Here is a 12,002-nt window from a genome sequence, read left to right on the forward strand (position 1 = left end):
ATCATGTAACTCTCTTGGAAAATGCCTTTCCAAGATTGATGTCTGAAATACTCCTCTGTGATTCTGACAAGGGGGAAATTGAGTCAGTAATTAAATCACTGAAGAATAAGGACAAACATGGAATTTGTGGAGTGCCTAGCAGAATATTAAAGTACTGTGCTACACATGTTAGCCTGTACTTAGCCATATTTGTAATTTTTCCTTTAAGGACGGTTAGTTTCCTGAACGATTAAAGTGCTCAGTAGTAAAGCCGCTTTATAAAAAGGGAGACAATTTTAGACCTGTCTCTATGCCATCAGTGTTTGCTATAGTTATTGAAAATGCTGCGTATGTAAGGATAACTGATCATTTTATTTCACTTAATTTCCTGTCAAATGTGCTGTTCGGCTTTAAAAGTGGTTTAACAACTGAAAATGCTATATTCTCTTTTCTCTGTGAGGTACTAGATGGATTAAACAAAAGGTTTTGACGCTGGGCATATTTTTTGATTTAACTAAGGAGTATGATTGTGTTGATCACAAAATATTGCTCTAGAAGTTGGACCATCATGGAATACGAGGAGTAGCTCACAGATAGTCCACCTTCTACTTTAACGACAGACAGCAGAAGATCATTATTCACAGTGCTAAGAGTGGTTGTGATGTGGGGTCACAGTGGGGCACGGTCAAATGGGGAGTGCCCCAGGGATCAGAATGGGGCACTTCTGTTCCTTATTTACTTGCATGATATGTCCTCTACTATTACAGGTAATTCTAAAATATTTCTGTCTGCTGCCGACACTAGCTTGGTAGTAAAGGATGTCGTGTGCAACATTGGCTCTTTTTCAAATAGTGCAATTCACAAGATAACTTCATGGTTTTTATAAAATAAACTAACGCTAAAACACAGTAAGACTCAGGTTTTACAGTTTCTAACGCACAATTCAACAAAACCCGACGGTTCAGTTTCACAGAATGGGCATATGTTTAGTGAAACTGGACAGTTTACATTTGTAGGTGTTCAGATAGATAGAAAAGTGTCGTGGAAAGCCCACTTTCAGGATCTTGTTCAAAGACTTAATGCTGCCATTTTTACTATTCGAACGGTATCTGAAGTAAGTGATTGTTGGACACGAAAATTAGTCTACTTTCCTCATTTTCGTACCCTTATGTCGCGTGGTATTATATTTTGGGGTAACTCTTCCAATTCTCAAAGGACATTTTTGGTTGAGAACCTGGCAGTTCGGTAAAAAGTGGTGTAAGTTCGCGAACCTCTTGTCGACCCGTGTTCATTAGTCTGGGTATTCTGACATTATCCTCTCAGTTTATATATTTTTTGGCGTTTCTTGTTAACAATATGAGCTTATTCCCAAGAATTAGCAGCTTTCGATCAGTTAATTCTAGGCAGAAATCGAGTCTGCATTTTGATCGCACTTCCTTGACTTTTCCGCAGAAAGGTGTGCAGTATACTGCTGCATCCATTTTCAGCAAGCTACCACAAGAATTCAAAAATCTTAGCGGTAATCCACGCGCTTTAAAATCGAAACTGAAGAGTTTCCTCATGTCTCACCCCTTCTATTCTGTCTAGGATTTCCTTGAAAAATTAAGCTGATTCCTATGTTATATTGTTTACTGCGTTTACTTAAACTTACGGTTTGTCGTTTTTCGGGTTCATAAACGTTTTATTTTACGTGTTATTACTTTTACGTATTGACACGTTCCATGACCTTAGAGATTTGCTCCTAAATCTGGTCCTACGTAAGTAAACGTGTAAAATAATAAAAAAAATACACCTCTAAATGGTAATGACATATTTTCACTGCCGCAATAAATTTTAATTCATCCCAGGTGGAAGATAGGAAATGTAGCATGTCTTGAAGTAAATCAGATTCAGTAATTTATGGTTCAAAATGGCTCTGAGCACTATGGGACTCAACTGCTGAGGTCATTAGTCCACTAGAACTTAGAACTAGTTAAACCTAACTAACCTAAGGACATCACAAGCATCCATGCCCGAAGCAGGATTCGAACCTGCGACCGTAGCGGTCTTGCGGTTCCAGACTGCAGCGCCTTTAACCGCACGGCCACTTCGGCCGGCAGTAATTTATGTAACAACAGAGATTGCGTTCTGGAATTATAGTATACCTATCTTTTCATGGTTATCGTCAGCCACTAGGCCAAGAGTTGGATAGGGACCAGTTATGGCGAGCGTATTAAACAGACCAAGAATCTGGAATGTTTCCATCCAATGACCCCTTATGCAGAGAATGGAGAATTCTGTCAACAGGTCAGTGTCGTATAGAGGGCAATAAGGTCACAGTGTTAAAACTTCTCATATGGTGTTAATCTGGCATGCTACGAGTATTGTCTACTTTGAACATGAATGTTTTCAATTTATTACTTTTCTAAATTGAGGCCTCTGAATCTCAATAATCAGATTCCTTGCCTTCTATATTCAACTGTTTCGGGTTACTAATTAATAAAGAACTCCAAAATTTGTGTCGCAACCACAGTAATAACATGAAGGACCTGCAACTAATCGATTAACTGAGGAAAGACACCATCTGTATTCATCTGATCGAACATCAGGTTGGGAAGGTGTTCAGTTTATACCAAAGGGCTTGAAAGTCCGGAGTCTGCGGCTAGCGAGACCAGTTTCATTTTACTAGCTCCCTCGAGAATGAGGTTGCATGTCTGGCGTCAATTCTACCGGATGGCGTAGCTGTACTTCTGGGGCCGGCCTGCTTGGCGTCCGGACAAAGTTAAATGTTTACTGCCGGGGAGGGGGATACCAGTAACCGTCGTAAATTAGTCGCCTCCTCCCAGCCCCATCACCCGTGGTTGATCCCGTAAATCGGAGCGCCAGCTACATTGACAGGCGTCCGCCGTAGCCACAGCTTCCCACCGCCGTCCAACAGGTAGCGCGCTGTGCAGCTGTTAAACCGTGCAGTCCAGCGCCCAGCCTCCAGTAATAAAAACCGTACGGCCGGAAGCGAGGTACAGCCACTCATAAAGTGACGTGAACGGATTCTGCAGCTGCGCCTAACTGCCGGGTCTCGCACTGGATAGAGAAGTTAGCGTAATTTACGGGAAATAAATATCGGCTTTCATGGTCGCTACTGTGCTGAGATTGTCAATAATTTAAGTGGCGGTACCGTCTGCCAACGACATCAGCACACAACGTTATGACTGCGCTTTGTGTTTATGAACCCGTAAGAGCTAAGGGATAGCCAGTGTGAAGCAGGAAACACAAATATTCATTCAGTTACGCTATATCTCTCACTATTTCTCTTTGAACATTTAAAAAGAAGAATTGGACTGATATATTCATTATTTTAACCACTTTTAGATCTTCAATGCTATTCTACGACTATAGCTATGCTTATGAATGTTATCGTCCTGTTACCTTACCTAATGCTAATGACTTTTTAAAAATTGTTGCGTGTTTTTATGTCTTTTACCTTCACGGGGATTTTGTCAGTCAACTGCCTCGAGGCCTCATAATTCTTTGTACATTTTTTGGCGGTAGGTAATACGTTTTTACTTCTTCTGGTTGCCTTTACGAACGATTTGAATTCTTCCACTGACAAAAGGTCTTAGTGATATTGTTAAGCACCGTGTGACATTTCCCCAACGGATGCATCCTAAATCACTGAAGAGAGTTCAGAAATTTTGTCTCGAGATTCTACAGCTGAGGACTATGGTTTGACTTCGTGAAACAGATGGTAGGGCAGCGTCACGTAAGCTTGTTTCAAACTGAGAATGATCGCTAGACGCTGACAGGGAAAGTGAGACAGATGGAAAATCATTGACATTTGTAGTCTCAAGAACAATGACTATAATGTCGGAACTTCGATTAACTTATGCTGTATCTTGCTGATGAATATTTGATGCCTGAGGATTGTTGGGATTTCCTGAACTCTTTGTATTATGTTCTGATGCTTCTGCATCAGAAGAAGAACGAAATCGCTTCGTATATTCAGGGGACGATATTAAAACTGTCGAATGACAGTTATCGACGCTTTGTTCCGTCCAACGTAACGTTTTCGTTGCAGAAAGCTCCTCTTGCACTGATAGACTTACAGCTAATGCGGCTTTAACTGCAAGAAAGTAGCTGACAATATTTGGGCAGTTTTTCTTTATGTGGTCAGTAGCTTTACTTTTACAACGAATTACATCATCCATCAAACCGAAAAAATATTGCCTTGGAATGGAATCTCAGCGATAAATTGCACAGTACGTCGAAAAGACTTCATGTGAGCACAGTCCTGTCTCTTAGACTCTGACGTTATTTCGTTGTGTCGAAGGACGTAGCCATATTTAAACATATGGTTAATAAGAGAGCTGCTACATATGAAAGGAAACACACTGAGAAAAAGGCTATTGTGCTTGAACTTTGGAACGCCTGAGTGGCGAAAACGTTCCCTTAAATGATATTATGCCACTTTTCTACAGAAAGCGGCCAACATATTCAATTTGCCTAAGGGAAATGTGGCCGTCTACGATACCTGAACAGTGCGTTATTTCTGTGCCAAATATTACATTATTCATCAGCCACAAGTAGTAATCGATGGCGGAATGGGGTACGTTGTCGAGGAGGACCGCTTTGTGTGGAGAGACGGTGTTGTTAGTGACGCCAGATAACTGGTGCGTGTTGTCGCAGTCGAAGTGAGCTGCGATCGGATGGCCACAGATTGCCTCTGCGCTCGCATCGGCGCCTTCCATTGTATTGGCGTTTCGATGTTGCGAGACACTGACTGTAGCGCCACCGGGTAGCAAGTCGCTCAACCAGTCATGCCTGACCACTAACTTTGTTGGTTGTTTACCTTTGAAATACGTTAATTTCTTAAAAGAAACGCCACGATCGACTGTACGAGCTCGTTCATTAATAACAAACGAATCGAAACACAAGCGCAATAAATGAGTGAACAGTATGCAAACAGAAAATCGCAGTCGCGTAATCTCGGAAAGTACACATGTCCGTTCACTTTCGTAGTTGTCACTTGAATGTGTGCCACGCGCTGCCGATACCAAGCCAAGCCAATTGGCTTCAAACCGGACAGGAATTTCTAGTGTCGGTGAATACATGTCCATGTCAACCAATTTCCGAGCGAACATTGAGAGAGACACTGCGTGCAATTGATGTTTCGAGTCGGATACCTCGCACAAGGACGTGGCTACCGGTGGCACGTGGAGCTGTATGTCTTCGGTGGCCTAAGCAAAACAGAAAGTAGACAGTAGATGATACAAAACATCGAGTGGACTGACGACTCAATGATCTTTTAAGCTGCAGAGTGTGGAGGCTGTAGTTCAGGCTGGGGTCGGTTCTGTGATGTTCTGTTGGCGTTTCTCCTACCATGACTTGCGTGCACACATTCGGGCTAAGTTGATACGAACCAGGATTTTTGTTTCTACAATTCTGATGACCCAGTGCTGCCTTTCAACTACCTCTTCATGATGAGAGTATGGGTAGCTGCAGAAATAATTGCAGGACACTTACTGTTAACATCATCATGAAGAGTATCCTGTGGAAACTCCCAAGATGACGAAAACCACGTTCGCCAGGATACACGCAAGCCTTCCTGATTTGACGAACACATAACACAGAGCGCTGTTCGAACTCAATGTCCAACACTTAAATATTTTGTTATTGAGTGTTGAAAGTAACTGAACATGATTGTCATGTATCAGTTGACCCCTGGAAGCACAGTTGATAAATTATATGTAGAATGAAAAAGGAAACAGCTGTTTTGTCTTTCTAGAATAGATCCCAATCTTTCACTTTTATTAATTCATCCATTCTAGTTATATGACAGCAGCATTTCTAATTAATTTGTTATGACCCGCACCTAATATTAGCTACCTTACAGGGCCAGATTCATATTTATATACAATGTCTGTTTAACACCCTGGGCTTGAGAAGACACTTCAGATGTGTTATCCATTTGCGCGCATATCTTACAGGGTACAACATCGTTTAACCAGTCAAGTACTGGGTTATGCTAATGGCTCGGTCTCCCATCTTTCTGCAAAATGAAATTTCATGATTCGGCTTCTCCCAGTTGAAGAAAGAGCGATAGTTCTAGCGCTTCAAAATAAGAAACACCAGTTACAGTTGCTTCACTGTAAAAGGAAGGCCCATAAACATTCCGAAGAGATAAGGCACAAAAAAAACATTCAATTTAAGGGAGTCTCACTACAATTTTACCATGTTGTGGGGATTTGTTGACTCCCAGATGCCTACATTATGTGAGTTCACATTTACTCAGTAGAAATGTCGATTCATCACTGAAGACGACACGATCCAGAAAATCTTCATCATCATGCAGCAACATTTTGTTTTCAAAATGGACACGTAAACCGTGGTCTGTCGTTGTAACAGCTGCAAACGATAAGGATGTATTCGTAAGTGTCTCCTTAGAAGACTCCGCACAGACACCACTTGAACTTCTAATTCAGGGTTTGCCTTCTATGCGTAAAAGACTCTCACTCGTTCAACACGTTCTTCGGTCACTATTGGTCGTTTCACATTCTTTCCTTTTCGCACAGGTATACTAAGAAACCGTCTGAGCTACCCTTTCATTTAATGTATTATATATAATCGTAGGTTGAACGTAATGAATGCTACAAGTACCTAAAACGGGTGTATTCATTTTGAAACACCATTTATAAGGTCGTACCGCTGCGCAGACTGTAGTATCCACATCAATGTGTTGGGTTTCAATACTCACTAAATGCTTATGTCCTCAGTACATTTGAATTTGAGTCTGAGGATGGGATTTTTTCGATTAGCATCAACACTGACGTCTTTGTTGCCTTTGTTTTTGTTCTTCTTCAGTACTGCATTGACATTTGTCTGGGTTATGTTTCTTCACCGCCCTCCAGTCATGAATATCTCGGCAGATGGAAGTGTCAGCGGGTCTTTACCGATAACGGAATCCACTCGCTCTTGAGTTGCTTCTTGTGTCTGCGTCGCACACGTAATTTCCTCTACCGGCAGTCTGCTTCCAGTTTCTCTTCCGTTTCCTGCTCGTTTGAAGTCACTAAGTGTTTCGTCGTATTTGTGTTGGGTTTGGGATGGACATACTTCTGTTTGTGCAGTAGCACTGCTTTCCTTGTTTTGCTTATCGAAAGTTGTTTCTTGCGACTGTACTTGTTTTGTTTTGCCGACTTGCTGCTGCACGTGCGGCGCCAAATTGACTTCTGCCGGTTGTGGGTCCTGAGCTGCCTGCGCGCTGGCGGGGGAGACGTCCGGCGCTGCCGCCTCGTCTCATACTGCTCTAGCTTTTGAAACGTTAGCGTCAGGTCTCACTTTAGGATTCTCTTACTATTCACTCTGTTCTAAAGCGGGTACTTTTTCACCCGTGCTGCTTCCATCACACATTCGATGCCTCTTATTTTTAGTGGCTCCACATCAAGTATAAGGTGTGGCTTTTCTGCTTCCGGTTTTGAAAGAACCGGAGGAAAATCCGCATATGGGTGACCTGGCTACTGTCGTAGTACTACGCTACAACTCGACCTTTCCGTATCAATCACTTGATTCTCCTTCAGACGTTCAGATAACGCCAGTTTCCTGCGTTGATGTAACAATTCTTTTAACATGAAAATTGCTCTTGGGCAATTCGTTCTTTGTTGGCCACTTTCGTTACAGATAAGCCATTTTCTATCGATCCCCCTGCAAGTTATATGCAACTTGTATCTGTAGCTAACACTTGGTTCAAGAATCATGAAAGAAGGCTGTATACATGGAAGAAGTATGGAGATACTAGAAGGTATCAGATAGATTATATAATGGTAAGACAGAGATTTAGAAACCAGGTTTTAAATTGTAAGACATTTCCAGGGGCGGATGTGGTCTCTGACCACAATTTATTGGTTATGAACTGTAGATTAAAACTAAAGAAACTGCAAAAAGGTGGGAATTTAAGAAGATGGGACCTGGATAAACTGAAAGAACCAGATGTTGTCGAGAGCTTAAGGGAGAGCATTAGGGAACGATTGACAAGAATGGGGGAAAGAAATACAGTAGAAGAAGAATGGGTAGCTTTGAGAAACGAAATAGTGAAGGTCGCAGAGGATCAAGTAGGTAAAAAGAAGAGGTCTAATAGAAATCCTTGGGTAACAGAAGAGATATTGAATTTAATTGATGAAAGGAGAAAATATAAAAATGTAGTAAATGAAGCAGGCAAAAAGGAATACAAACGTCCCAAAAATGAGAACGACAGGAAGTGAAAAATGGCTAGAGGACAAATGTAAGGATGTAGAGGTGCATATCACAAGGGGTAAGATAAGTACTGCCTACAGGAAAATTAAAGAGACCTTTGGTGAGAAGAGAACCACTTGTATAAATATCAAGAGCTCAGATGTAAACCCAGTTCTAAGCAAAGAAGGGAAAGCACAAAGGTGGAAAGAGTATATAGAGGGTCTATACAAGGGCGATGTTCTCGAGAACAATATTATAGAAATGGAAGAGAATGTAGATGAAGATGAAATAGGAGATATGATACTGTGTGAAGAGTTTGACAGAGCACTGAAAGACCTAAGTCGAAACAAGGCTCTGGGAGTAGGCAACATTCCATTAGAACTACTGACAGCCTTGGGAGAGCCAGGCCTAACAATACTCTACCATTTAGTGAGCAAGATGCTTGAGACAGGCGAAATACCCTCAGACTTCAAGAAGAATATAGCAATTCCAAGACAGATGTGAAAATTACCGAACTATCAGTTTAATAAGCCACGGCTGCAAAATACTAACACGAATTATTTACAGACGAATGGAAAAACTGGTAGAAGCCGACCTTGAGGAAGATCAGTTTGGATTCTATAGAAATGTTGGAACACATGAGGCAAGACTGACCCTACAACGTATCTTGGAAAGTAGATTAAGAAAAGGCAAACCTACGTTTCCAGCATTTGTAGACTTGGAGAAAGCTTTTGACAATGTTGACTGGAATATTCTCTTTCAAATTCTGAAGGTGGCAGGGGTAAAATACAGGGAGCGAAATGCTATTTACAATTTGTACAGAAACCAGATGGCAGTTATAAGAGTCGAGGGACATGAAAGGGAAGCAGTGGTTGGGAAGGGAGTGACACAGGGTTGTAGCCTATCCCCGATGTTATTCAATCTGTATATTGAGCAAGCAGTAAAGGAAACAAAAGAAAAATTCGGAGTAGGAATTAAAATCCATGTAGAAGAAATAAAAGCTTTGAGGTTCACTGATGACATTGTAATTCTATCAGAGACAGCAAAGGACCTGGAAGAGCAGCTGAACGGAATGGACAGTGTCTTGAAAGGAGGATATAAGATGAAAATCAACAAAAGCAAAACGAGGATAATGGAATGCAGTCGAATTAAATCGGGTGATTCTGCGGGAATTAGATTAGGAAATGAGAAGGTTAAAGTGGTAAATGAGTTTTGCTATTTGGGGAGCAAAATAACTGATGATGGACGAAGTATAGAGGATATAAAATGTAGACTGGTAATGGCGAGGAAAGCGTTTCTGAAGAAAAGAAATTTGGTAACATCGAGTATAGATTTACGTGTGAGAAAGTCGTTTCTGAAAGTATTTGTATGGAGTGTACCCATATATGGAAGTGAAACGTGGACGATAATTAGTTTAGACAAGAAGAGAAAAGAGCTTTCGAAATGTGGTGCTACAGAAGAATGCTGAAGTTAAGATGGGTAGATCACATAACTAATGAAGAGGTATTTGATAGAATTGGAGAGAAGAGAAATGTGTCGCATAACTTGACTAGAAGAAGGGATTGGTTGGTAGGACATATTGTGAGGCATCAAGGGATCACCAATTTAGTATTGTAGGGCAGCGTGGAGAGCAAAAATCGTAGAGGAAGACCAAGAGATGAATACACTAAACAGATTCAGAAGGATGTAGGTTGCAGTACGTTCTGGGAGATGAAGAACCTTGCACAGGATAGAGTAGCATGGAGAGCTGCATGAAACCAGTCTCTGGACTGAAGACCACAACAACAACATCTACAGACAGTTAAATGGGAGGGAATATTCTGCCTGATATGTGTTTCAATAGCTGTGATACAGCCAAAATATGACAACGAATGTTGGCTAGACCAACGTTCGTTATACGTTTATTTTGCTTCTCCATTCTTGGTTAAATCCTCTTTTAAGCAACAATTCTCAACCTCAGAACGCAGGTTAAACACGCTTACACTTTACGTCAGTGTTAGAAATTATGCCAGTACTCACCTAGGCGCCACAGTGACGGAATTTCAGCTTTCTCTTCATGTTTAAGCAGAATACTTTCCAGCAACAGGGGTTTAAGAGCTTTAGAAACAAGAGTACGGCTCCGTGTCACATAGTAAGTAGAGTGAATTTGACGTGATGTGATTGCACAATCCAATCACGTTCTTCCAATGAACTTGATTGAACATTTCTTGTTGCCTTGTCGAATTTTAACCTGAGTCTGCATTTCCTGTATAACATTCTTCACATCACTGTACCTAACAAGCAGCTGAAACCGCTATAACGGAAGAACATAAACCACTACAATAGCAAGACAAGAAGTAAATGGTTAACGATTACACAGCCAATGAGTAGACAACTACTATTCGCGGCTTACGGAGTCTTCCGCAGAGCGGATGTATAACACATCCGAGCTGCCTGATGTCCCATAGGGAACTACCATTGCGCTATGGCATCGATATGTCAGCTGCTTCCCTAAAGTCCCTCGTGCCCTGCTTTTGCACAATGCTTAACACACATTGCTCAAAGAAAAATACTGAGATGTTGCTGCGAGCAATGCAGCTCCCTCAGTGCTGGCAGGGACGACGTCACATCAGAGCATGTGCAATCTAAAACAGACACGGCTGAGTCCCTTCTCTGAGCTGATCGTAGTGCTGCTGACAGTCACTTCAGCACGCGACACTGGTTTGTAGCTATGGCGGAGAGAGCGCTATAAGACATGTTCTCGCCCGTTTCATTTTCATACAGCACACATTCGAAGAGAACTGGCGTAATTTTTGGGCGATTTCCAACTGGCACTCGAAGAGAAATGGTGTAATTATAGCGTGATTTTCGGCTTTAATTCGAAGAGAAATATCATAACATCAGTGTGCGATATGTACAGTGTGCTGTAGCACAACAGCACATGATCACCAGCGGCCACAGCGCAGCACTGATATTCACTGATGAGCCAAAACATTATGACCACCTCCTTAATAGCTTGTCTGTCCGCTTTGAAACTAAAGACACCACTGATTCCGCGTATCCGACAGTTTGTTGGTAGCTTTGTGGAGGTATGCGGCATTAGATGCCTGCGCACTAGTCATGTAATTCTCCTAAATAACGGGGGCCAAAGACGACGCCCGATACCGATCCAGATGGGTTCCATAGGATTCACATTGTAATGGTCGCCTAGTCGTAGATATTGCTAATTGCTATAATCGCACTATTTCACTCCAGTTTACGGAGGTTGTTAGCACTTGATGTTAGGTTGGCGCCATTAAAATGCACTGTAGTAATCGCTGCTGCTTGCTGGATCGCTGCTGTGTCTCGATGCTGATGCTGGCTCTAAATCTGGTTGTCTAGGGTAAAAACATGAGGTCCCGTGTTTTTTATGTGCTTTTGATGATAAAGAACGAGCGAAACCAACACATATGTAAACATCAAATATTTATTACTCTTGTGGCCATCTTAATTCCACTGTCCACCAAAGACCATAACACAACACAAAGTAGTACTTCCTTTACATGTTCTTTGCATTGTTTATCCATCTCAAACAATAACACAGAAACACACTTTACCAAAGTGACATTCCGACTGTCTCCCGACCCTTCTTGCTGCTTGTATTTATAACAGTGTCAAAGAACTACTAAAAAGAGATATAGTTTGTAAGTCACATGTACATCTGTCATCATAATTTGTGCAGAAAAGTTATTAATTTGCATCGAGTGACATAATTTAACATGTTATTAAAATGACAGACAGATTTGTTGACTTGACAGAATAATTCTTTGTTACAAAAAGGCCGTTTTTTAGAAGTTTGTCAA

The sequence above is a fragment of the Schistocerca nitens genome, chromosome 4, assembly GCF_023898315.1.
Source record: "Schistocerca nitens isolate TAMUIC-IGC-003100 chromosome 4, iqSchNite1.1, whole genome shotgun sequence".
In the NCBI taxonomy this organism is placed as follows: Eukaryota; Metazoa; Arthropoda; class Insecta; order Orthoptera; family Acrididae; genus Schistocerca; species Schistocerca nitens.